The sequence below is a fragment of the Clupea harengus genome, chromosome 4, assembly GCF_900700415.2.
Source record: "Clupea harengus chromosome 4, Ch_v2.0.2, whole genome shotgun sequence".
Taxonomy (NCBI): domain Eukaryota; kingdom Metazoa; phylum Chordata; class Actinopteri; order Clupeiformes; family Clupeidae; genus Clupea; species Clupea harengus.
The window spans coordinates 3348931-3354525 of record NC_045155.1 but is presented as its reverse complement, the minus strand read 5'-3'; the positions used below and the strand labels follow the sequence as shown (position 1 = coordinate 3354525).

Here is a 5595-nt window from a genome sequence, read left to right as displayed (position 1 = left end):
TTCTAACAAATGACACTACTAAGGATGCGGTAAAGTGAGCTATAAACTTTAAACCGGCCCACACTCTTAGAAAAAAGGGTTCATGGGGGTGCTATATAGAACCATGGGGGTCTTAGCCAAGGAGATAGAACCCTTTTGCCTAAAAAGGGTGCTATTTCATACACGTGAGGGTTATTTGAACTTCAACGACCGTTTATGGAACCTTTCTGAAGACGTTCATTCTTCACTGGATTTAACGGTAAGTGACACACAACCCTAATCCCTTTCATTTCAATCATAATCATTACCCGTGTTGTCTGCAAATCAAAGCCAGAAATTATGCCTCTTAAGTAAAAAACAAGGGGCGTTCTTCATAAACGTCAGTGGGCGTTAACCGGTCAGCTGTTAGCTAGAATCTATAAATTCGTTGTCTCTGAATGATTTTAGCAGCAGCTAGCTATCCTATCACCCTACTGGATCCATCATTAAGATTAGTTTTCTACTTCCTTGTCAGGCTGACAATAAAATCAACTATCGATTATATGATTTTGAGCTTGTATCCACTATTGTTGTTCAGTGATATTCACTGTCCTCCCGGCTCCCGATAAGTTAAGCTAACTAAATTTAGCGTGCTAGCTAGCATGGCGAGTTGCCATTAACTAGCTAGCTACAAACGTCAGCCAGCAATGCAAAATCAGAATGATATGGCAGTAACTACTTCATTACCAGGCTATCTAGTTAAATTACAGGAAACCAGCCATCAAGTACATATAATTGAGTTGTATCATTGTCAACACAAGTTTTTTGTTTTATTTTTCGTTTTAAAGAACAGGAAATTGATGGAGACTACTGGGCCTCACTGAACGGATGGTTGAAGAACTATCCCCGTCTATGAAATTGCAGGTGATGTTTGTGAAGGAACTGAACTAGCTCCTAGAACAGTAAGTGAGGTGTTAATCATTCAGTAGACATGGTAGTAAATAGGCATTTTGGAAGTGAGTAAGCATTTAATTAAACTAAAAACTTTTCCTCTTCTCATCCAGACATGAAGTTGGATTGCCCCTGGACAATGCTGACAGTAAGTATAGCATGTCTTCATTAACTCATGTTCATTACTATTATGTGTGTGAAGTTTTAAGTGTGTGATGTTCAGATTATGTTACCATAGGCATAGGCAAAAGACTGTCCTGTCTAGACTGTCCTGTGCCAGTGTTGAGAATGATGCTTCGACAAAGACCATGCTCGTCTTCTTTGACCCAACCATGGCCAACAGTATTCAGTCTGCCCACCTTCCCCCCAGAAAAAGTAAGTGAATTACAGTGTAAAGACTAAAAATAAAACCATTTGAGTAGGCAAGTTCTAATTACAATGAATGATCTTTCAGGTACCCAAACCATAAAAAATATACAGATGTTCTGGGATCTCATCACCAGATTTCCATTTCTTGGAGAACACAGCTCCTCTGGTATGTTCTTTCCCAACTGTTGTGCAAAACATTATTCCTCAGTTCAATTTCTATACTACTTTGATTTTGTGCCAGCCTCATAATTTATGTCTATACCCACAGGAGACCCTACTTGAGTGTCTGAGGAACAAAATAAAAAAAGAAAGGTCACCTTTAGGCAACTTGACGTCCAGGAAATTAAGAGAAAGTTTGGTGCTGGAGGAAACAGAATTGTGGACCATATGCCTCTGGAGGAACCACCTGGACATCAGGTGCCATTTTTTTAATTCTTGCTTGTCTTTAGCCCAACTGTGTGCCTATGTCTGTATGTTATGTCTATCTGCTTGCTAGTCACAGTTGTCATTGATTGCCGGTCTTAATTCTTAATTTTACACATTTCTTATGGCTAATTTCAGAGAGAAAATAAGTGCAGATTGGAAAACGCAGTCCAGATGCTTTCTGGGAATTATCCAACACAAGAGGTTTGCAATATTTTTGTGAATGAGATACGGAATTATATTCTCTATTGTTTAAACAAGGTATGTGTTGGTTTTTAACAGTGCAAATTGACATTTTTTTCCCTTACACACTTCTCATTTACATAGGAACCACCCAACTCATTTCCGGTCATCAGCCTCCACGATGCAGACTCCCCTCCTTGCCAGGAGAGCATCCATTATGATGGATGGCATCACCATTATAAGCGGCGAGATGGATGTGGCACATGCCATTCAATGTCTGCTGGAGATGTACTTCGTCATTGGTGTGGAGTACCCCCGGCAGATCAAGCATACCCTTAGCTTTTCAGAGCATTATCTTTTCAAAATACAAAATTAAAAAAAAGTGTCCATCCCTGTTCTGAAATTATATAACCAGATTAGTTCATCACTGTTACTGTTGAGTTTTTAAATAAAAAAAATACAGTCCATTTTTGAATCCACCTCTCCTCTCTTTCTTTTATAGTAACAACAGCATGTAAACAAAGGTTTGCTATCAAGTTATTGGTTATTTTATTTAAACTAATAGTTGCATTTAGCCTACAGCTCTTTCCCAAATGGTTATACAAGAATTATTGAGAGGCACTATTGCAGTATTAATCACTATCATTAATTATTATTATTGATGATTAAGTGTTAAAATATGATACAAAAAAAAAAATCGATCAAAGGTTTTGGGAGAATGAATAAACCTTTTAAAAGGTGCTGTTTAGAACCCTTTTAAAAAAAAGAAAAGAACCCCCAAGGGTTCTTTTTATTGAACCCTCTGAAATGGTTCTATATTGAACCCTTTGAGGGTGCCATATATGTACCAAGCTATAGAACCCTAAAAGGTTCAATATAGAACCTTTTGTTTTTAGAGTGTTTCTCTAAATGTGATTATTTTACTGAAATGTCATAGAATTTATATTCCAGTAAGGTCCCAAAGTGTTGGAGAAATAAGGGTCTGGAATATTAAATCAGATTTTTGTGAACAGATTTCTTCCATCTCTGTATTTATGATATGTTAAATTTAAATGTAGGCTTCACTGAATGGAAAGGGGAGTTCAATTCAATTCATTTTTTATTTATAAAGCACCAAAACAATAAGATTGTCTCAAGGCGCTTTGCAGAGCCCAGTGCCTGAACCCCCCCCCCCCCCTTAGAGAAAGCACAATGGTGACAGGGGCAGAAAAACCTGTTAATTAGGAAGAAACCTTAAGCAGAACCACGGCACATAAGGGGGGGACACATCTGCTTGAGGCTGGCCAGGTAGAGATAGAAAGGGGGGGGGGGGTCGTGTGGCAGAAGGGAAGGGGAAACAACAAGTGGTAAAAGTATACAGCATACATGTGGTAAATGTACATAATACATACAACCATCATATGGTATATACATGATACATACAAAACAGTGTGCTCTTAGGGCTACTGTTACAAGGGTAAGTAGAGTAGGAACAGAAAAACAAGTCAATGGTGGCAATTATATAGATTGCTGGAGAGGCTAGCATAGAGTATGGGGTAGAATAAGGTGGGGATGGGTACATGCGGGGTACATGCGGGTTGAGGGTTTCTACAAGTAGATCGGGTGGAGAGACTACAGCAGCATCCCACAGCGAAGATAGTCTATACTAGGAGGGGAAGAAAGAAACAAAGTGAGTGGGTAGAGTTCGGCTGCCAATATGCGTAGATGTACTTGATAGATATGGTGATGAGGAGCAATGTTTCCACATCCATCAGCATTTGCAAGCAAAGCTCAGGTTATAAGGGATAGAACATTTTGTTAGTAGACATCAATTTAATAAACAGATATGGAGATACATTTAGGTAAGCAATTAACAGTTGGTAATATGGCTGCTTTATCAGTATTATTATCAGTATATTATAAGCATTAGCAATATGTCTATCCGTTTTTCTAAATCATTAGGATAATGAGTAAATGTCCTGTGTGTGTTTTCGATCTGGCAATATATTTTTAATTTAGCATGTAAAAAGCATCACCCTTATTGCTCAGGGCAGGGGTGGGTTTCCCAAAAACATAAGTAGAACACTTATGTTTGACACAAATTTTCCAGAGGAATACATAAACCATATAATGATAGCTCAGCATTCAAGACATGTGTGCCCGCTAAGCTCGTTCCCAAGCCCAGGATACTGGGTCTTAACACCTCCCTAAGTCGTAGTTTAGGCTAGACTATTTGTTTGGTGGGTAATAAAATCAATGGTCCACTAATTCACAATCAGTGAATGATATGAAATCAACATTTGTATTATTTTATCATGACCATCCGTTAGTGTGTGTGTGTTTTCTTTATTATCTGCAAAGATAATAAACAGATGTCCTATGGTACTTCGCAGACCATGGCCTATGCTACCTTGCAGACCAAGGCACAAAACTGATTTAATTTTCAACATATTAACTCTAGAAATTCATTGTATAAACAAACTGCATTAAAATGATAATACATTAATTGTAGATTTAGTACCATATGACCATATAGGCTTATAACACCATGAACCCGTCAAATTCACCCAGCGACATTAAATTCCTGCAAACCTGTTGACCACCGTATCCATGGTAATCTATGTTTCCAGCTCACTCTCCTTTCGCAAAAGGAGAACATTGCAGACATTGAGCTTTCATTAGCCTATTTGTTTACAGATACAAGCAGGTAGCCATGAGTATGTTGTGTGTTTTAGAAGGGACTATCAATTCATATATTTGATAAATACAACATGTTGGTTAAAATGTTTGTTAAACACATCTTTCAAAGTGATCATTCAATCTAACACTACTGATTCCAGAATATATTTTTGCTAGTCGTGGGAGTTGGCTAGCTACAGCACGCGTTTGAAGGGTCGCTGTGCCTCATACTTTTCTCACGTATGTTCAAACCTACGTGAATGACAATAATCGATGCCAGACACATGGATTCAGCCTCTTAATGTAAGAAGGTTTCTCTTAAGGAAGGTTTCTCTTAAAGAAAGTCCACAGGATATCAGTGCTCCTGTTACTGAGCAAGGAGAACCTGGTACACTTGCACATAATCATGCAGCTGATGAACAGCAGGGACAAATCAAGCAGACTAAGGAGGAAACACACTGCACAAAGTGAGACTGGGGTTCATGCCCGTATTTTATTTATTCATTCATTTTTTTTTGTCATTTAGCAGACGCTTTTATCCAAAGCGACTTACATATGTGCGACTTACAATGTATACACATTTTACATTTACACTGATGGCACACTGCACATCAGGTGCAATTAGGGGATCAGTGTCTTGCTCAAGGACGCTTCGACAGGAAATCGAACTAGCAACCTGCTGATTACTAAACAACTTCTCTACCTACTGTACCACTGTCGCCCCGTATTAAGACTTCAGGGTGCCCCTGGGCAACAGTGACTCTCTGGTGCCCATCTCGCAGAACACAAACCATATACCTATCCACAGGGGTGTATTGGTCCTTGAGTAGAAATACTTTCTTACTGTACTCAAGTATTATTTCTGAGTATCTGTACTTGTTTTTTTTATACATGCTTTTTGCTTAATACTGCTCCACTACATTTTCCATACATTGATGTAACCTATGTAAGGAATAATGCACTAGGAGCAAGTCAGTTATGAGGAAATAACCGTACGACAGGGGGATGCTACCGTTTACCCCCCTGAAGTGCGGTTATTTTCCATAACTCACT

General features: G+C 38.7%; 1 long non-coding RNA gene across 2 annotated transcripts; it reads left to right on the top strand.

The window, feature by feature from the left end:
• The first annotated feature begins 1403 nt into the window (after window positions 1–1403).
• Window positions 1404–2368, top strand: LOC122132860. 2 transcript variants are annotated; one of them, XR_006152365.1, is made up of 4 exons: window positions 1404–1444; window positions 1547–1695; window positions 1840–1905; window positions 2029–2368. It is a non-coding gene; the product is annotated as an uncharacterized LOC122132860 (long non-coding RNA). The 2 variants fall into 2 exon arrangements; XR_006152364.1 differs by lacking the exon at window positions 1404–1444 and having other exon boundaries at window positions 1454–1695; window positions 2029–2360.
• Window positions 2369–5595: the final 3227 nt, after the last annotated feature.